Raw genomic sequence first — 23,467 nt, 5'->3', positions numbered from 1 at the left:
AATGCTTATTTTCAATTATTCATTAAATTATTATTGCAGTAAAATTTATTTATTTTAATACGTTAATTTTAACAAATTTATTCAGTTTATTTCAATTAACATATATGATTTTTAATAAAATTTATTAATTTTAAATTATTTTATATATACCGATTCAACTCCAATCAATCTTTTAATTATTGACCCTTTGCTTTCATGAGATTGAAGACCGGCTGAGTTTGAAAGCCTTGGTTAATTCTTAAACATTAATTCATTCGGGCTCTAAATTTTCGAACAATTTGAGCTTTAATAATAGATTTCTCACTCTCCATATTTTTTTTTTTAAAACCACATTGATTGGTAGATGTTATTTGATATTTTTCTAAAAATAAGTGGACATATATTGTGCTAGAATATTTTTTTTTTGAAACCTTTTGCAATCAATTATAATAAGTTTCAACAAAAATCTGTTAGAACTACCAAGGATCTGATAAGTTGTCCCGGAGGTTTTTCCATAAATCTTAGTGGGTTATGTTTTCTTCAATATGTTTAAAATAAAAATATTATTAATTTTTTAAAATAATTTAAAATTTTCAACGAATTTTCAAGAATTATACAATTTTCAATTAGGCAAATAGACTTACTTATTATGTATAAGAATCTCACACAATGGTGTATGGGCTTAAGGCCTTAGGGCATCCGAGCAGCATAGAACTGTTTATACCGAAACCTCCACTTCAGGAGAGATGTGCACTATAGGCCTTCGGCCCTATAGTGTCCATAGAGCTCATTCTCTATGGAGACATCTACCTCTTTTAATAGAACATGATACCCGCATCTTAGCTCACTAGGGCTTGGTCCCACATACCGGCTCCAGGGAGGAGGAGAGCCTTACGCCGTCTCCCTTCTCATATTCTTGGTCCAATTACCATCCAACATGCTATTCTCATCTCCAATAGCCTTATTTCATCCATAGGGTTACCATGGTGTAGCACCATGAGTAAGGATGCTGGACTAGAAAGATAAATTATCTTTTTGGAATGAAAAAAGTATAAAAATAAAATTATTTAGCAACTCAATTATAAATATACTGGTAAACAAATTTCAAAATCTCCACATAAATTTAGTAATCCCTACAATCCAAAAACTAAACATTATTATTATTATTATTATTATTATTATTATTATTATTATTATTATTTTCTTCTAAAGGTTTTGAAGTGGCTTTAAAAGTGGACAACGTGTTTGAATCGACTTTAAAAGTGAACTGGTGGCTTTTGCATGAAAAGAAAGAAATAAAAATATTAATGAAAAAGAATTAAAAAGGATAAATAAAAAAAAAGTTCAATTAATTGAGAGGTTAACTTTTTAAATCTCAATATTGATAGAATATATATATATATTTTTAACATTAAGACTTAAGAAGTCGTTTAGATAGATGAAATTTCAATACTGAAATTTATTCAGATCCCGTCATTTGGTTCAGAAAAATAGATAATAATCTATAGAATTGATAAATTCTATCACGACCTCAATTCTATTGTTTTTGGAAGAGAGAGGAATTTTACCTCTATTTTTTCAATTTTATTATTTTTCATTAATAACGTAATTTAAAGCACTTAATGTTATTTCTAAGTGTCTTTTAAATCTATAAATTATATTTTTTTAAACAAATGATGAAATGTGAAATTCTATTGATTTTACAAATTACAATTCAGATTTTACATTCCATCAATCCAAATAACCTCTAACATTTTTTAACTTAGGTAATATCACTAGAAAAAGAAAAATAACAAAATAAATTATTTTAATTGAATAAAAATACAATTTTATTAATCTGAATATTAATGGAGAGTGTGCTTTAAGATTGACATTTTCTAGTTTGATACTAAACCTATATCATTTTTATTTTTGTAGTCTCTATACATTTTTTGAGTTATGATTACTATCCAGCCGTTGAGAATAGGAGTAAAATCAGCACTTGACTAGAAGTTCAAGCTACTGAACTTGGCATGCTTTCTATATATTGCTTCAACTGAAAGTTAATAATTTTCACGATGGTTTTCTACTCTAAAAATGTTCCAATCATTTCTCGTAGAAGACTGAATGAGGCCTTGGGATTTAAGGAGGTCTCTTCTTTTGGTAAGTGTCTTGGCATGTCCTTGCTTCATGGTCGTATAACTAAGCGTAGTTATCACCACATTCTGGAAGCAGTTTCGAATGGGTTAAATGGTTGGTCTAACTTCTCAGTTGTCTTTAGCAGGGAGAATCACCTTGTCTCAGTCTGTTATTGTAGCAATGCCGATTTTTTCCATGCAGACAACTTGTCTCTCTAGACATATCTGTAATGAGGTTGAAAAATCATGTTGTCGATTTGTATGGGGTTCCACTGATTCTCATCGAAAATTGGCTCTTATTCCTTGGCAGCAAATTCTAGCTCCTAAGGCTCTAGGTGGTTTGGGGTTATGTTGCCTGACTACTTTGAATGATGTTTTCATGATGAAGTTAGCTTTGGGAGTTATCAAACAGCCTAAAGCTCTCTTGGTTCAAATTCTACGATCTAAATATAAAATGGGGTCTAATCTGCTTCCAGTTGAGTTTTTTGGTGCAGGGGCGTCTGGTTTGGTCTATGGGTAATGGACTATCTATTCGTTTCTGGCTAAAGGTATTCTCAATGCTCTTCCCACCTTAAAGTCGGGTCTGGTTTGGTCTATGGGTAATGGACTATCTATTCGTTTCTGTTTGGATAGTTGGATTGATATTGGTGTGGTTTCGCTTAATGAGTCGATTATTAAGGTTCCTTATTTCATTTTAGAGGATAGAGTTGTTCAGTATGTAACAACTTCAGGTCACTGGAATTTGAATTTATTAAGATTATATTTAGGTTAGAATATCCTGGATAGGATCAGGGCCATCCCTCCTCCCTCCCCTATGTTAGGAGAGGACAATGTCTACTAGGCACATTCCAGCTCATGTCATTTTTCTGTGAAATCTACTTACAGACACATGTTTCCCTCCATTAATTATTTGGTTCCTGTTCATGACTAGAAGCTTATCTGGAAATGACACGGCCCTCAGCGCGTTAGAAGATTTTTGTGGTTTCTTGCTTATGATCAGGTTCTTACCAACTTGGAATGACAACGTCGACACTTGATAGAAGATGGCTATTGTTTTATCTGTGCTTCTGCTCCTGAATCGAGGCTCCATGCTATGCGTGAATGTCCCATGGCCTATGGTGTTTAGCACTTAACAGCTCCTCTTGATATCCAACATCTCTTTTTTAGTCCTTCATGGAATGTTACAGAATGGCTATTTTGGAATTTCCAGCAAGGGGATTTGAGCTTTACAGAGGTTCCTTGGTCCTCGTTTTTTGGCCCTGTGTTGGTTTTTATGGAAAAACAGAAACGCTGTTGTTTTTAGGGACCACTCCTCTTCTGTTTCTACTATAATTGATATAGCTTACAGATTGGTTAAAGATTATATATCTTTGCCTACTCTTCCAGCAGCTAGTGGGAACCTTGTCACCAATAATGAGGCTTCGGTGTACTGGTCCTTACCCGTGTCTTCGTACTTAAGCTCAACACTGATGCATCCATTCCAAACCATGGTGCCACAGCCTATGCGGGGGGTTTAGTTTGAGATTATATAGGTGCTTGGCAAGTTGGTTTTACTGCTAGGATTGACTCTACAACGGTTTTGGGAGCAGAATTATGGGGCCTGCTCACAGGTATTCAGCTGGCTATAGCCCATGGGACTGTTCATCTTGTGATTGAATCTGATAGTCTTCTTACGGTTGATACTATCTAAGGAAACTCAACATGGATCTTTAGTTTCACATATCCGGCACCTCCTTAAGGCTCACCCTCATTACCACTTGATTCATTTTTATCGGGAGGCAAATGCTTGTGCAGATTGGTTGGTGAAGCATGCTTCATTCTTTTCTCAAGATATTCAGATTCTGTACCTTCTGCCTATGGGTATTTATTGTGGGGTCCCTTCAACGTGTGAGACCCATAGACATTTGAAAAGAAAAAAAAAAGAAAGAAGAAATTCAAACGTGTGAGACCCACACACGTTTGAATGAAGAAAAAAAAAAAACACGTTTTTGTTATGGTGGCAGTCAAAGAGGACGGTGCCAAACAAAAGAAAAAAAAAAAGGAAAGAAAGGAAAAAAAGGGAAAATCACGCGTCCACTGCGTCCGGAGTCTCCTTAAACAGATGTATAAAAACAAAACAAAAAACAAAGATTATAATTTTAGGAAAGGGTTCCTAAAATTGGGAAAGAGAGAAAATAGTGAGGACTGTAATTTTTGGGGTGTTTTTGTTTAAACACTTAGAGTGCCACTATTTTTGTAATCTCTTTTATACCTACTATTTTTAGTAGAAGAATTATTCGGAGTTTTTGTCCCGTGGACGTAGCCCATAACAATTGAAGGGTGAACCACGTAAATCTTGGTGTTCTTATTTTTCATCTGGTATTTACGGTAATTATTTAATTTTTATCGTGGTTATTATTTCTGGTGGATTCGATCGTCAATATCCAATATTTAATTATTAGAGGTATATGTGGTAATGGTAATTTTATTTTACTTTTACCACCGGTATTTTTCTGCGGGCCCCACTCAGGATAAGTTATAATCCCAACAACTGGTATCAGAGCCTTTGGTTGGTAAATTCTGTCAAAGTTACTATTCACGTGAATAGTGAATTTCGTGAATAGTGAAATTTTGTCAGATTCAGAATTCAACATGGCTAACGAAGGGGCAATGATCAAATTGACGGATTCGAATTATTCAATGTGGAAATCAAGAATGGAGGACTACCTTAATTGTAAAGATCTGTACAATCCGATTGAAGGTGACGGTGCAAAGCCGGAAGAAATGAAAGAAAGACAGTGGGAGAAATTAAAAAAGCAGACATTGGGTACAATACGCCAATGGATAAATACTAGCTTGTACAACCATGTGAGAAATGAAAAGATCCCCAAGTTCTCTGGAAGAAATTGGAGAATACGTACGAGGCTACGAATGCTCAAGGAAAAGTCTTCATGATGCGTAAAGTCATGAACTTGAAGCTGTCAGAGGGACGATCAATTACGCAACACCTGAACGATTTTGAAGGACTCATAACTGAGTTAGCAGTTAGCGGTATGTCCTTAGAAGATGAGATGCAAGCGTGCCTACTGTTGGGATCTCTACCGGATAGCTAGGATACTCTTGTGGTATCATTGAGTAACTCAGCTCCAAATGGTGTGGTAACAATGTCTATGGTAAAGAATAGACTACTTAATGAAGAACTCAAAAGAAGAGATGTTGCCAGTACCAGTTCACAAGCCCTTGTCACAGAGAATAGGGGCCGAAGCAAGAGTAGAAGTCCAAGGCATGTAAAATCAGGTTGTAGATCCAAGTCCAGAGAGATGAGAAAATGTTACCATTGTGGTACGGAGGGTCATCTCAAAAGAAATTGTCGTTTACTCAAACAGGATAATGCAGACCGAAGACAGGAGAATGACAGAAATACATCTGCTACAGTCTCAGGAGAAGATGGTGAGGTGACTTTAGTCACTCATGATGCAGATTGTTGTCATGTTGGAGATGCAGATACCGAGTGGATAGTAGACTCCAGTGCTTCATACCACTGTGTTCCAAAAAGGGAATACTTTTCCACTTATAAAGCAGGAGATTTTGGCACTATTAAAATGGAAAATAATAGTGTCTCGCAAGTGGTGGGAATCGGTGATATCTGCATAAAAACAAGTGTCGGGTGCACATTAACACTTAAAAATGTGCGACATATTCCCGATCTTCGGTTGAACCTGTTGTCTGTGAGTGTACTGGACAAGGAAGGCTATCACCATCATACAGGTGGCGGTAATTGGAAACTCACCAAAGGGTCTTTGGTGGTGGCGAGAGGAAAATTATGTTGCTCGCTGTATAAGATGCATGCAATAATATGTGCGGGTCAACTGAATACAGTTGCAGATGATGCTTCGCCAAATTTGTGGCATAGGCGGCTGGCGCACGTTAGTGAGAAAGGGTTGAATATGTTGGCTAAGAAGTCCCTCATACCATTAGCCAAAGGTAAAATAAACCCTTGTGATTATTGTTTGTTTGGGAAGCAACATCGAGTCTCATTTTTGAAAAGCTCTAGAAGGAAAGACAACAAGTTGGAGTTGGTACACTCTGACGTATGTGGTCCCATGGAAGTAGAATCACTTGGAGGAAGAAGGTATTTTCTTACCTTCATTGATGATTTCTCGCGGAAAACATGGATATATTTGTTGCGCACAAAAGACCAAGTATTCAAGCACTTTCAACAATTCCATGCTATGGTGGAAAGGGAGACTGGAGTGGCCTTGAAGTGTTTGCGCACAGATAATGGTGGTGAGTATATCTCTAAGGAGTTTAGAGATTATTGTAGTCAGCACGGTATCAGGCATGAAAAGAAAGTTCCTGGTACGCCTCAACACAACGGCGTTGCTGAACGGATGAATCGCACCATTATTGAGAGAGTCAGATCCATGCTCAAAATGGCCAACTTACCTAAGCCATTTTGGGGAGAAGCTGTCAATACTGCTGTCTACCTAATCAACCGACTACCTTCAGCACCATTGGATTTTGATATCCCGGAGAAGGTCTGGACAGGTAGAAATATTTTATACTCTCATCTGAGGGTATTTGGCTGCAAGGCATTTATGCATGTTCCAAAGGAGCAGAGATCAAAGCTTGATGACAAGTCAGTTCCTTGCACTTTTGTTGGTTATAAAGACGAAGAGTTTGGCTACAGGTTATGGGACCCAGTGAAAAAGAAAGTTGTCTAGAGCCGAGACGTAGTATTCCACGAGAATGAGATCGTGGGAGATATAACTTGTGAAGAATCCACAAGTGATGGTGTTGTTGATATTACACCAGGAAGCATTCCTCTAGAAGATGCCACAGGAGGAGGAATGCCAGAATCAGAACAAGAAGAAGAAGAAAAGCCAGTCGTAGGGGATCAAGAGACAATTATAGATGATAACAGTGATGCAGAGAGTGTTGAGCAGGGGGAGCCAGAGAACCCCATTCCACCAGAAGGAGTTGAACCTCAGTTAAGAAGGTCAACCAGAGAACGCCAACCATCTACAAGGTACCCTAGTTCTGATTACATTTTGATTACTAATGAGGGGGAGCCAGAGAGCTTCCAAGATGTGCAATCTTGCAAAGACAAAGATTGCAGGACAAAAGCCATGCAAGAAGAGATGAATTCTTTAAAAAAGAATGACACCTATGAGCTGGTGAAACTTCCAAAAGGGAAGAGAACACTCAAGAACAAATGGGTGTACAAACTGAAGAAAGATGATGGTAACCTAGTGAGATACAAAGCTCGATTGGTTGTCAAAGGCTTTACTCAAAAGAAAGGTATTGACTTTGATGAGATTTTTTCACCAGTTATGAAAATGAGTTCTATTCGAGTGGTACTAGGTCTTGTAGCCAATTTGAATCTTGAGTTAGAGCAGCTTGATGTAAAGACCGCATTCTTGCATGGGGATCTAGAGGAAGAAATCTATATGGAACAACCAGAAGGTTTTAAGGTCAAGGGAAAAGAGGACATGGTTTGTCGCTTGAAGAAGAGCTTGTACGGGTTGAGACAAGCACCGCGACAGTGGTATAAAAAGTTTGATTCTTTCATGGTGAATCATGGATACAAAAGGACAGATGCAGATCCTTGTGTATATGTTCAGAAATTCCCTGATGGTAAATTTATCATCCTTCTCTTATATGTTGATGATATGCTAATCGTTGGACCAGATGCACACATGATTAGCAAGTTAAAGAATGATTTGATTTGACATGAAGGATTTGGGATCGGCAAGGCGAATTCTCAGAATGGAGATTATTCGAGACAGAAAGTCCTGCAGGTTATGGTTATCGTAGGAAAAATATATTGAACGAGTTCTAGAGAGGTTCAATATGAAGAATGCTAAACCAGTTAGCACTCTGCTTGCCGCTCACTTCAAGTTGAGTAAGAAATCCTACCCATCAACAGAGAAAGAAAAAGGAGATATGTCAAATGTTCCATATTCTTCAGCGGTCGGAAGTTTAATTTACGCAATGGTGTGTACAAGACCAGATATCGCTCATGCAGTTGGCGTTGTGAGTCGATGTCTGTCAAATCCCCAGAAGACACATTGGGAAGCAGTGAAGTGGATCTTCAGATACCTGAGAGGAACTTCAAAGTTATGTTTAACTTTTGGAGGTGAAAAGGCTCCACTTGTTAGTTACACAGATGCAGATATGGCCGGTGATCTTGATGAAAGAAAATCTACATAAGGTTACCTTTTTACATTTTCAGGGGGAGCTATTTCATGGCAGTCGAGATTACAAAAATGTGTTTCATTATCAACGACTGAAGCAGAGTACGTTGCAGTAATGGAAGCAGGAAAGGAAATGCTTTGGTGAAAGCGATTCTTTCAAGAATTGGGTGTGCAGAAGGAAGAATATATAGTTTATTGTGATAGTCAAAGTGCATTAGACTTGAGCAAAAATACTATGTATCATGCACAGACGAAGCATATTGATGTAAGATATCATTGGCTCAGACTTGCCATTGAAGAGAAGCAGTTTCAGTTGCGAAAGATCCACACAGACAGAAATGCTGCAGATATATTAACAAAGGTCGTTCCGAAGGAGAAGTTCGAGCTATGTGTCAAAGCAGCAGGGATGGAGAGTCCCACCATGTAGTCGGGAGGGGGAGAATTATTGTGGGGTCCCTCCAACATGTGGGACCCATAGACATTTGAAAAGAAAAAAAAAAGAAAGAAGAGATTCAAACGTGTGGGACCCACACACGTTTGAATGAAGAAAAAAAAAACACGTTTTTGTTATGGTGGCAGTCAAAGAGGACGGTGCCAAAGAAAAGAAAAAAAAAAGGAAAGAAAGGAAAAAAAGGGAAAAGTGGACGCGTGATTAACGCGTCCACTGCGTCCCCTTCTCCTATAAATAGGAGAAGGATTCTCCTTAAACAGATGTACAAAAACAAAACAAAAAACAAAGATTATAATTTTAGGAAAGGGTTCCTAAAATTGGAAAAGAGAGAAAATAGTGAGGATTGTAATTTTTAGGGTGTTTTTGTTTAAACACTTAGAGTGCCACTATTTTTGTAATCTCTTTTGTACCTACTATTTTTAGTAGAAGAATTGTTCGGAGTTTTTGACCCGTGGACGTAGCCCATAACAGTTGAAGGGTGAACCACGTAAATCTCGGTGTTCTTATTTTTCATCTAGTATTTACTGTAATTATTTAATTTTTATCGTGGTTATTATTTCTAGTGGATTCGATCCTCAATATCCAATATTTAATTATTGGAGGTATATGTGGTAATAGTAATTTTATTTTACTTTTACCACCAGTATTTTTCCACGGGCCCCACTCGGAATAAGTTATAATCCCAACAATATTATGTCTTTTATTGCTCAGGATCTATATGGTGTGGCTCACTTTTGTGGTAGCCACAGCTAGTCTTGTTTAATCTCTTTTTATCACCAAAAAAAAAAAAAAAAAGTTAATAATTGTCAACAATATAATTCATTCTAAAGAACTTTTCATAATATAAAAAAAATGATATTAGTAAGATTTGAATTACCATCCCAATTTAAAAAATAATCACATTTTTATTATTTACAAGAAGAAACTAATTATTATCTTTGTAATGCTTGTTTCTTAATTTTAAAGTTGTTTGGAATTTGCATAACTTCATTTAGAAAAAAAAAATTCTAATATTAAAATAAGACACTAATTATTTTAAAGATAATTTAATTAAATGATTATTTGAATAGATAATTGAGTAGATTAAAATACTTGGAAAATATTTGATGGGCCTTGTGGCCCAGTTCTAACTTCTAAGTTTGGTTTCTAACATGTCTCAATCGGCTTAATGTGAAGACCCTGTCTTTCCACTAGACTTTAGTGGCAAAGGGTTTAAATCTTTCAACTATTGCTTATTAGTTAGATGGATTTGTAACTTTTTCAGAACACTACGCTTTGAAACCGATTCCTAGTTTTAACATAATACCTATATTAATCAAAAAACAATATGATAAAAATCATTTGAATCATTATTTGACTTAAAAAATTATTTTTTATTGCTGTATCGAAGTTTTGTTCAAGGTTCTTTCATAGTGCTAAGGTCATATGTGATTGAAAAAATAATTTCATATGCAAATATATATTACATATTGACAAAAAATTTTGATAAAAATAAAAATAATAAAGATATTTGGTACAAGGATAACTTTCAATAGAAAAGAAATAATAACTTTCTAAAATTTTCATTTTAGAAATTACAATAAAAAAATAAATATTAGTGCTTAAAACTTTAAATATAAAATTTTAGTTTCAAAATTCATACAATTTAATTTCATATTATTATTTAAAACAATCAAAATTTATAATGTTAAATCCATCTCTTTGAATAATTAAATATCATGTGTTTATTCAATGAATTTAAAATTTTAAAGTTTTTTAATGTTATTAAGTTTTAACCAAATAACCAATATAAATAATTAAATTCTAAATTTATAATATTATTGTACATTTTAATATTTATTGATTTTGTATTCACATAATGAAATCAAGCCTAAGATTAAAATTAAATAAAAAACTTAGTACATATGTATAAGTAGGAGACTAGGAGATGAATACTAAAAATAAAAACATTGCAAATAGCAAGAATCGAACATAAAGAGTCTTGTTTTGAAAATTAGAACACAATAACACTGAATGACCAAGGTATTTGCTAAGAATTATGGCCTCAAAATTTTTTTTACCAAAGTCGCCTCCCAGCCCCTTCCCTCCATCAATACATAGGACTCCATCCTAATGAAGATAATAGCCAACAAGAAATTGCAAAAGAGAAATTATAAATAGAGCGGTGATACATAACACGAATCACCTTGTGGATTGGGAATTTTAAATTGTTAAATGTGGACCATGAGTACTGAGCTTGCAAGAGACAGTATTCGTAGTGTTACTAAGGGTAGTATGTGAGTTTGTCTTAAAAAGAAAGGGCAAATGCATAATTCGTGGTTGAGTTAAACTTTGTTTTACTGTGTTTTAATGACGACTTTGCTTCAACAAAATATGGTAAAAGAAGATTGCAGGAAGACAACAAAAATAAAGTTGAAACTAAAATTGTAGCAAGATTTGGTGACAGACAACTTTTATTAGATAACAATGTATTAGATTGGTATGTGAAGCAAGTGAGGATAAGAGTTGGGGAGGGAATGGTGGATGCGTGTGCTAAAGCCATGAATGGTCCATGAAAGTCAATAATTGGGGCAAAATCGCTAGAGAAGAGAACGAGAGTGCATTCTTCATGTAATATCAGTAATTATTCAATTAGCCTATTTTTATTGAACTGTTGAGTCTTAGAATGTAGGATGTAATGTGGAGGTTATACGAAAGTAATTCTGTTGGGTGTCTGAACATGAGAGATTGTCGAAGCTATTGTGAATGTTCTGTTTGTGGATGATGATAATGAGAACAAAATATGACTAATCATCACATTGGTAACCTGTAACATAGCTATGAGTACTGTTTGAAATCAATAGCCTTTGACAAATAATAAGTTATCTATATGAATGATTGTGTTGGTTGCATTACTATGGGAAAGGAAGAGGCCAGTTCATAATAGATGACTATAATCAAAATGTACATCATATAGTGATATAAAAAATTTGAATAATGAGTGTGTGAAGAGTCAATTATGCGAAGTAATGTTTGTGAATATTTATAATTGTTGAATTATGTGTTGTAGAAATGGATTACAATTATTGGCATAGAAATGAATTTATGCATGTGAAGAATATATATATGTAATGAGTTGTGTATTAAAATGAGTATTGGTATAATATAACAAGTATAAAAATGGATGGGTTGGGAGTAGAATTGGAAGGGAGTAGAGGTGAAATTGAAAGAGAATTTCCTATAGAAGAGCGTAACTTGCAAAGTCCAGCAAATGGTAGGGAGAGGTGTATTGAACCATAAGTGGATATGTCGTTTTATGAATTGGATGATCTATTTGAATTCTATGGATCATATGCAAGGAGTAAAGGATTTAGTGTTAACAAGATATCAGGGAAGAAAGATGCAAAAGGGGATCCATAATTCATTACCGTTGGCTGTCACTAAGGACGTAAAGCAGGTATATATAGTAAGTCCCTTGAAAGACAACGTTTGTTTTGGTGGATAAAATATAAAGCAAGGTTGTATGCATCCACACAATGTGACAAAAGGTGGAGAATTAATAAGGTGATTTTGGAGCATAATTATGAATGACTCCTACCAAATCTAGGTTTATGTAACAACATTGAGAGATATTGCCTCACATGAAGAGAAGATTGGAGATAAATGATAGTGTAGGAATTTGTTCGTGCAAGACATTTTGTGCTCTGGTTGTAGAGGCCGAGAATATGCGATGATGAGATGCTTAGAGAGAGATTGTTGTATCCATTTGGGAAAGGTGAGGAAGTTGTAGTTAGTGAAGGGTGATATAGAATCAGTTCATTAATTATTTAGATGAATACAACAAAGGGACCAAAATTTTTTCTATAAAATTGCAGCTTACAAGGATGGATGAATGAAGAACATAATGTGGTCGATGCACGGAGTCAAAATGCATAGAAAGAGTTTGGGGATGTTGTTCCATTTGACACAACTTATTTAGTGAATAGCTACTGGATGCCATTTGCACCGTTTATTGGAATTAACCATCATGGACAATCAATCTTGTTAGGTTATGATCTAATTTTGCAATGAGAAAGTTTCAACCTTTGTATGGGCTTTTAGATAGTGGATGCAGTGTATGATCTAAATCACTGAGATGGACCAAATCGGTTTAAATCGAACCGGAATGGTCTAGACGTCCCTAGAATATTGCCAAATTATCATTGGCCCCATTTTTCTCTCCTCTCTCTCATTCCTCTCCTGCTTCGCTTGACACCCCCCTCCCTCGTTGCACTGCGTTTCCAACCATCGCTTAACCAGAGCAAGGTGGCGGTCGACCCTCCTAGAGCTGGTGGTCCCTTCGTCGGTCGCCTGGTACGTGGAACGAACTTCAATTAATTGGGATTGTTTCTGTCAACAGCACCGTCTCCTTCAACTTTTCAGAGAAATCTCACGTTCTGTTGATCTCAAACGTCGGGAAGGGTCCCAATCGACCCCTACTCACCTCCAAAATGTTTCCCCTCCATTAAAGTTGAAGATGGACCCCGTATGGTGGAAGTGCCATTGAAGGCGATGGTTGAGCGACTGTCGAGCTTGATTCCGATCGACCGGCTCACCAAATGCACAAACGGAGCATGGATTCGAGTTCCTAGTGAATTTTTTAGTCTAGGGGTGTAAGTGCCACTCAAATCCAGCAGAGGCATGATTTTTTGGCTACCGTGCACGGCGGTGGTGGTGTGGTGACCGGTCGACGAGGCTTCGGCGAGGCTTCAAGAGGCAGAATGACCTCCTCTTTGCGCGGATTGTGGAATTATAATCTGATTCTCAAGCGGTACGCCCTAGGACCTATTCTCCCATTTTTAGTATCAATTCCAAATTTATATATAATTTATAGTCGAATAAATTGAATTTTAACAAATAATTAGTTAGATATAATTCTTGTTAGGAATTAGTTAGGGGCATATTGTAAGAAGCAATTAATTTTGAATATTGCTAAATATATTTCATGAATATTAGTTATAATTAGAAGATTTGATATTGAAATGGGAATTCTTAGCTAATGCTTATGTTGGTTAACTTAGGAATTTTATTAAAATATTGTCAGGGGGAAATTAAAATCTAAGGCTTAGAAACTATCAATGAGAGTACCTGTATTTAACTTGGCGAATCAAGTTTTATTATAAATGTTTTTATTATAAATGTTTAGTTGGTTTGGAGTTATTAAGTGCATATGTGTGTGTGTGTGTGTGTGATGGATGACGTATGTAGCCTAAAGCGAATGGGTTGGTTGAATTGACTGCCCGATGGATGGGCTGTGTGAATTGAGTGAACGAATGATTGATGAATAGGGATATGGCGGATGGGATGAGTTGATGTGAATTGCCCGATGGATGGGCTTTGAGGATTTATTAGTGAATTGTGGTTTAATCAAATTTTAGAGAAGGTTCCGCTGAAATTTCAATAGAACCTAGGCTAGACTTAATTAATAATTTAATTAATAGGTTTATTTAGATTAATTCTTTAAACTTGATATATTAAAAATAAAGTTATTTGTTTACTATTATCATTATTATTATTATTATTATTATTATTATTTATTTTTATCATTGTTGTTTATTGTTAATATTATTTAATTATTTATTTGCATTTGAATATGGATGTCTAATTGTGCATTGCATTACGATGTTTAATTGATTAATATGTCTGCATTTAATTGCAATGTTTGATTAGGTGTGATGTGATAATGTTATGCTCAGTTTGTGAGGATTTGGGATGAAGTGGGTCACCACGGGTTTGTGAGGGTGGTCTACAATACTGTCAACCATGTATGGGGAGATCGGCGCCTCCGTGTGCACCTGATGATATGGATTATATGGAAAACCACAGGGTGGCATCCTATTGGTATGGAAAAGGGAAGAGAGAATGGAAAAACAATGAAAGCACTGGTCAAGTGAGGATTAGACTGGTCAGCCATGTATGGGGGATCAGCTCCCTAGTGCACACATCAGGAGAGGATAGGCCATGTGAGGAGACGGCTCATCGGGGGTTTTGGTGATGCCACTGACCAATTTCCACGTGATGTGATTATGTGAAGGTGATAATGTTTATAAATGCTGTTGATATGCCATTTGCGTGATCATTTGTATGATCATATAACTAGTCGGATGACGAGATTGAAATATTTGCACATTTGTGTGAGTGCGTGTGTTGTGCAATAATTAGTATTCCTTATAAACTCACATTACTTGTGTAACATCCCTTCCCGGTCCACCCGTTAACCCGAATGAACCAAGCCGAGACGCTACAATCTGGTTGAACTTATGTCTTGTCATGCTGATATCATCCTGTATGCTAAATATGAATACAAAACACTCCCAATTAAACTCTAAACTTCCAACATCTCCAAAGAATCATCATAACACAATAACACTTTATATATCTTTTCATAATTGTATAAATCCTCAATAGCATTTAATATCCAGCAATTAATTGCATTCATTCTATATATCAAGTCTTCATGACCTAATCATACCAACTATAGTAAAATATTTCATATTCAATCATCTCCTCCAAATACTTACACCAAAATAATTACATGCTTCAATGATATTTCCAATCACATAAGCTCTAACAAATGTAATAATTATACATGCCATAAATCTTAATACATGCCATAATTCTTAATTATACAACTCTCAATCTATTATGACCAAATTAATCACTTCTACTTTGATAGTACTCTTCAAGTCTTCAAGTAGCAACCACGATCTTCAACCTACGCGTGATAAAAAAATCGACGCACTGAGTATAAAACTCAGTGATGCTCATAATTCACATACTTAACAAAGTGTGATGACAACTAACTTAAAATACAAATTTCATAAAAGTATTGAAAATCATAGATTCAGTAAATTTCAACATCACACATATCATGATACTATCATGATCTTACCTGCTGTTCATTATGTTGTATGAATGAAATCAATAAACATGTAAGAATACATAACAATATATTTTCATTGTCTTACTTGCTATTCATTATGCTGTATGACTTATGCACTTTTAGTCACATCATATAAGTTATGATTAATAACATCTCATAATTGTATGGCTCCTTAAGAATTAAATAAATAAACTTGTAAGCATATATAGCATTATACTTTCATGATCTTACCTAATGTTCTTTATGCTGTATGAGTTCTGCAACTTTGATTAAAACTCAGTGAATATCGCAACTAATAAAGAAACATATAAGCACATACATATGTAGAAATAAACATGTACTCACGTATGGAATGTAAGCACACATATCATGATACTTTCATTATCATACTTGCTGCTCATTATACTGTATGATTATGCAATTTGTAGTCAATATAACTGTATAGCTCCATAAGGTTATAGTGAAACCAAAGTGATAAGAAAAACTGTATGAAACTGGATGAATACTGTATGACTGGGCTGCTATGGCCATTATATAATCATATCCACTCAATGGCCTGTAGCCGGAGTACCAAACTGTATGGGGCGCAGATCTGCTATCCTATGTCGCGACATAGCCTTATCTAAGTGGTTTCTACCTAACCTCAATGGAGCATATGAATGGTATGTCAATAGATAAAACAAAAGCATAGTATCTGTGTCATAATTTGCATGCTTGTGTCATGTTATTTTCACATGCTTGTGTCATAAAATTAACTGCTTCATAATTTCATAAATCTTACTGCTTACCTGTATGCTGATAGCCTCGCCAAGCGGGCAACTTGTGTCATGTTAGTTTCACATCATTTGCATGCTTGCATTTTGTGTTTATACATGTGTTCATGTTGTCTTTTTACTTTAAAATGATTGAAGGCATACAAGTTGAGAAAAGAAATACAATTGCATAGAATTCATAACTTCATACACCATAGTGTTTACCTCATTTCACATCATTTGCATGCTTGCATGTTGGTTTGATACATGTTCTCATGTTGTCTTTTTGTTTTAAAATGATTGGAGGCATACAAGTTGAGCAAAGGAATACAATTACATAGAAAATGAAGTCCAAAAGAGCATCAGAACACAATTCGCGAGCGCGCCATGCAAAGTCGCGAGCGCGAGAAGCACACAAGAGGGTTAGAGAGTTTACAGGCCAAATTCGCGAGCGCGAGAAGTGCAAAATGAGAGTCAGAGAGTTTACAGGCACAATTCGCGAGCGCGCAATGAAATTCGCGAGCGCGCGTCGTGTTTTCTAGCCTGCGCAGTCTATACTATTTTGGTCATATCTCTCACTTTACAACTCCGATTTGGGTGATTCAAAAACCCATGGAAAGCTAACACATAGAGGAACAAATAATTATTCTATGACACTTCCTAATTCCATCATTAAATAGGGTCAAAATCACGGTGAAGTTACTGGTTACTTTTCCAGCAAAACCTGTTTCAGTATAAACTCAATATTTACCTCATTTATTCATTTCATCTCATGCTTTTTCACCATTTCCAGTCCTCTCACTCAACATTAAGCAACATATCTTCTCATTATCAACACAACACACAAATACTCATGCAAGGAAATGAATTAAACTAAAAGAGATAGCACACCTTCACTTAACAAGCTTGGAATCTTCTTCTTAGCTTCCTTTTACCTTTGAGCTCACTTCGCCTATACAGAAGTTGAAATTCATGAATCATCTAAAAATATATCACCAAATGATTCAATTATGAAATTCAAGAAGGCTTACTTACTTGGATAGAATAGAAGTTGAATTAATGCTTAACTCCCATTAAAATCTTCACTACCATTAAAAGTGATGGAGAAAGGAAGGTGGAAGAGGAAAGTAGAGGAAGAAGATGAAGATAAGGATGAAGAAATGAAAATGAAATGGAACTCACGGGTACATCTCCAAAATATCATGATTTTTATGTGAAAATTACCAAATGGTACCTCAAGTGTCAAAATGGTACAACTCAAGACCTCAACTTTATAATTTAGTGCAAGCAAGTCCTAATCCTTATACTTTGATCTTTTTGTTTCCTTCAAGTAAGTCCACTTCTTTTCCTGATTTCAATTACCTCCCATTCTACCCCACTCTGGACTCTAATAGCTCGAACCGGGTTTTGGATCAGCCTGACTCGACTCTAAGCAACAACTCGATTCAATAGAAAAATGAGACGTTACAACTTGTCCAACTTTTGAAGAAGTAGATTCCTCTTATCCCGGTAAAGCTTTGTTTCTTCATCGCAGAGCTAGAAAGAAATTTTCCTAGTTTAGTAATTATTTTGTTATGTAACTATAAGTATAAGAATCTATTTTTATCTAACTATTAATGACTCTGCAGTTGTGGGATTGTAAACAATGAACCTTTGGGGATATTTAATTCTTCACTTATGTTATAGTATGAATAGGTTAGCCTTGAGTATAAATATAATGTATTACAAATTGGGCTCGATCTATGAAATATCTTAGATGTTAAGTTCGGGGCCGAGATATAATGTAAATTTGAGGTTTATTGTGCATGTTATCATGTGCTAAGTGTTTGGAATTTGTTTAAGATGGTTGAATTTTAGTAATTCAGGCTTACTAGGGCTTGGGGGCCTTAAGCTTACTTGAGCCCTAATATCGGTTCAGCCCGTGGTGATGGGTCGTGACACCCTCGCTGAAGAAGAAGAAGAGAGGAAAAAGAAAGAAGGTAAGGCGGTTTCTAGACCATTCCGGTTCAATTCGAACTAGTTTGATCCAATTCAGCGATTTAACTCGGTTTACGGGTTTTTCCACTTGGTTTTCAAAAAATTCAAACTGATTTATGGGTCTGATAAAGTAATAAATTAATATTTTCTGCTGAATTTCATTGGTTGAAATTTACAATTAAATTTTAAATGAAAATTTTGAAAAAGATTTTCCGGGTTGTTTCACCTGTGAAATGGTCGTAAATCCATTACAAAATTCTGTTGCTAATTCGTCGCAATGAGGTCGCAAATTAGAAACCAAACTGGCGAGAGTTATTAGCGTTAGAATTAGCGATCAATCTGCATGTGGTCGCAATTTCGTCGCTAAATATGTCGTAGTTTGACCGCAAATCCGTCGGTGAATATTAAATCTATGTTACTTCAACATTCATCGCAATTGATCGCAATATCATCGCAATATGTCGGTTGCAAAAGCACTTTTTTTTTTTAGTGATGAGACTACCCCATACATCAAGATAATCAACCAAGATTTTTTTATTACCAAGAAAAACTTAAGTGTTTTTTTTTTAATTCGTTTTTGTGTCTTTTCTAACATTGTATTTTTTAATAGAGAAAATAATTTTGAGAATTTAACTAATTATATTGAAATAACAAATAAAGTATTTTTCTATTTTATGTTTATTATTTATTATAAATGATTGTTTATTTATTATTATATTTCGTACGTTTTCGTATCTCGCCGTGTAACCCAACTCCTAGTACATGAGACTACCCCATATATACACGAAGGTAAGCAACTAAAGTTTTTTTCTTATTACCAAGAAAAAATTACCCCTTTTTTTAAATTCATTTTTTATGTCTTTTCTAACATCGTATTTTTAATAGTGATAATAATTTTGAAAATTTAACTAATTATATTTAAATAAGAAATTACTTATTTTTTAATTTAATATTTATTATTTATTATAAATGATTGTTTATTTATTATCGTATCCCATACGTTTTCATATTTCGTGTCTCGTATCCGTGTAACATAGTTCTTGGTATATGAGACTACCTCATACACCAAGGTAATCAACCAAGGTTTTTTTTTTTTTTTATTACCAAGAGAATTTTAAATACTTTTTTTTAAAATTCATTTTTGTGTATATTCTAACATTGTATTTTTCAATAGTGATAATAATTTTGAGAATTTAACTAATTATATTGAAATAAGAAATTAAGTATTTTTTATTTTATGTTTATTATTTATTATAAATTATCGTTTACTTATTATCTTATCTAGTACATTCCCGTATCTCATGTTCTGTATCCATATAACCTATGTGAGATTACCCCATACACCAAAATAATCATTGAAATAAGAAATTAAATATATTTATTTATTATTTATTATTTATTATAAATGATTGTTTATTTATTGTCATATTCCTTACGTTTCCATATCGCGTGTTTCTTATATGTGCAACCTAGCTTGTGGTACATAAGACTACCCTATATGCCAAGATAATAAATCAAGATTTTTTTATTACCAAGAAAAAATTATGTGTTTTTTTTTTAAATTCACTTTTGTGTCTTTTCTAACATTGTACAGGATATGGTAATAATTTTGAGAATTTAACTAATTATATTGAAATAAGAAATTAAGCACTTTTTATTTTATATTTATTATTCATTATAAATGATTATTTATTTATTATCGTATCTCGTATGTTCATGTATCTTGTGTTTTATGTCCATGCAACCTATCTCCTTGTACATGAGAATACCCCATACACCAAGATAATCATTAAAATAAGGAATTAATTTTTTTATATTTTATGTTTATTATTTATTATAAATGATTGTTTATTTATGTCCTATACATTTCCATATCTCGTGTCCATGTTCGTGCAACTCAGCTTTTGGTATATAAAACTACCCTATATACCAAGTTAATCAATCAAGATTTTTTTTTATTACCTAGAAAACATTAAGTGTTTTTTTTTTTTAATTTGTTTTGTGTCTTTTCTAACATTGTATTTTCCAATAGTGATAATAAGTTTGAGAATTTAACTAATTATATTGAAATAAGAAATTAAGTATTTTTATTTTATGTTTATTATTTGTTATAAATGTTTGTTTATTTATTGAAAATATTAATGTATTACTTATTTAGTGTACTATGTCCTAAGCATGTGGAAGGCCTACCTTTTTTAAAAATTATTTTATCTCATACGTTTATGTATCTCGTGTCCAGTGTCCATGCAACCCAGCTCTGTTATATGAGACTATTCAATATACCAAGGCTAATCAACCAAGGTTTTTTGTTTATTACTAATAAAAATAAAGTGTTTTTTTATAAATTTTTTTGTGTCATTGAAATAAGAAATTAATTTTTTTATGTTTATAATTTATTATAAATAATCATTTATTTATTTGAAATATGAATGTATTACTTATTTAGTGTAGTGTATCTTAAGCATGTGAATGTCTTACTTTTTAAAAATTGTTGTATCCGTACGTACCCGTAAAAAAAGAGAGTTGAAAAAATTTTAAAATATTAAAAATGGAAAAGAAAAAAAAGAAAAAGCTGTAAGTATATATTACTATTGGTCCCCACTGTAAAAAACATAAAGATCTAGTTTGATTGATTTTGTAGAAAATGTTTGAGATAATTAATTGTTGGTCAAAATTTACTTGTTGGTCCATACTGTTCCTGCTCACACTTGGCAATTTCAGAGGCTTACACTTGGCTTCCATATAATGCAAGCTGCTCTGCTTTTATATATTATTAGTGTTAGAACCCGTGTGATGTGCGGAGTAATATTAAAAGATCAAATAATCTTTTATAATATCATTCAAAAATAGTAAAATTATATAATAAAATGATAGATTATATCTCATTGAGATATGCTAAAAAGTTATAATGCTAAGATATGTCTTCTTAAGTATCATGCAAACCCTTTCATAAGGTATGCAATAGCAAAAGCTATGCATGTTATGACCTATATCAAAAAATGCATACACACTATTCATATAATTCTTGGTAAAGAAAAAATGCCCTAAGCGTATGGATATCCTGTCTTTTTTAAAAGTTATCGTATATGGTACGTTCTTGTATCTTGTGTCCCGTATCCATGTAACCTAACTCTTGGTATATGAGACTACTCCATACACTAAACTAATCAACAAAGATTTTTTTTTATTACCAATAAAAATGAAGTATTTTTTCTAATTTGTTTTGTGTCATTGAAATTATAAATTATATATTTTTTATTTTATTTTATAATTTATTATAAATGATTGTTTATTTATTTGAAATATTATGTATTACTTATTTAGTGTAGGTGTCCTAGGCGTGTGGATGTTCTACTTTTTTAAAAAATTATGGTATCCCATATATTCCGTATCTCGTATCATGTGTCCGTGCAACCTAACTCCTAGTATATTAGACTATTCCACACACCAAGCTAATCAACCAAGATTTTTTTTATTGACAATAAAAATTGAAATTTTTTAAAAAATTTATTTTGTGTCATTGAAATAAGAAATTAAGTATATATTACCATTGGTGTAATTGAGAGAGTGAAATGTTAAAATATAATTGAGTGCATGTTAAAATATAAAAAATGAAAATTATAAAAAAAATAAAAAGCTAGTATATATTACTGTTGATCCCTACTGTAAAAAATGTAAAAATCTAGTTTGATTGATTTTGTAGAAAACGTTTGCGATAATTAATTGTTGGTCCCTACAGTTCCTATTTTTGGTTTTTTAATTTTTAATAATTAATCAAACTTATTGGTCTTTATTGTTCCTCTTTACACGTGGCAATTTTAAAGGTTTACAGTTGGCTTCCATATAATGTAAACTACTCTTTTTTCATATATATATTATATAGATATAGATTTATTTTAAAAAATAATTATAATAAATCATATCTAATAAACTGATAAAATATGATTTTCTAATGTTAAAACAAAATACATAAACTTAGATAAATAAAAAAATTAAAAAAATTAGATATAGATAAATAGAAGAAAAAAATTCAAAATTTTAGAAGTGATATATATATTATTATGACGTATGACACAATATTTTTTTATAGATGTTTTTTTTTATACTTTTTGCATTTTAAAATTAGGAAACTAATCTATTTTTTGAAAAATTAATGTTCTAATTAATCAATGATTGAAAATTCGATAGGATAATATGTTAAAATAATAATTCAAAATTTTATCTATGATTTTGTTTTTACTTTTGGTACAAGTTTAAGAGGTAATTGGCATAAAAAAAAATTAACTTTTGGGCAAACTGGATGTTGTATCCAAGTTCAGAAGAAAATTGAGCCTTATTCTATATATTTGTGTATGTGACTAATGTTTAAATTAATTATCCTAAATTCAAAAATCATCGTCGTCGTAGTCATTAATGATTAAATTGAAGAAATATACTATAACTTAACTAAACCAATTAAAATAAATCAAACCAGCAAACCTAGAAGCATAATTGAACACAAACCCTTTGAATTAAACCAAATAAGTTATAAGCCAATCAAATGAGGAAAGAGAAAGCCAACAAAACTTTCTTCTTTCCTCTGCATAGCTGGCATACCCCTTCCTCTCTTCCTTCTATTTTTTGGCCAAACGGCCATTGTTTCCCACAAGTGAGGGCTCTAAACTCAAGAGCTCGACCAGACGAGCACGCCTGTGGTCACTGTTCACGTGATAAAGGCCTGGATCTAGAGAAAATTGTGAGTAAGATGTTCGGTACCATGGAGGCATATTTTCTGGCGATTTTCGCCATTACCGGTGAAGACAGCCTTCAAGGACGCCTTCGATTGACTCTCCATCACCTCACTAATGATTTCCCTCCATCAATGTTGACGACGAAGCTTGGATGGTGAAACCATCATGAATGGTGGTGATACAGTGGTTGTCAGAGCTATTTTCGGCAAATTGAAGCAATGACTCAACAAATTGACATCAGATTTGGGTTCCCCATGGAATTTCGAGCCAAGGGATGTGAAAATCGCTTAGTTTCGATGAGGCCCGATTTTCCATCCACTGTGCATGGTGGCTGGCAGTGGCAATCCGGCGACCGTTTGACAAGACTCCGACAAGTTCATTGAA

The sequence above is a fragment of the Jatropha curcas genome, chromosome 9, assembly GCF_041381405.1.
Source record: "Jatropha curcas cultivar XTBG-Jc1 chromosome 9, XTBG_Jcur_1.0, whole genome shotgun sequence".
Taxonomy (NCBI): domain Eukaryota; kingdom Viridiplantae; phylum Streptophyta; class Magnoliopsida; order Malpighiales; family Euphorbiaceae; genus Jatropha; species Jatropha curcas.
Note: the sequence above shows the minus strand (reverse complement) of the source record.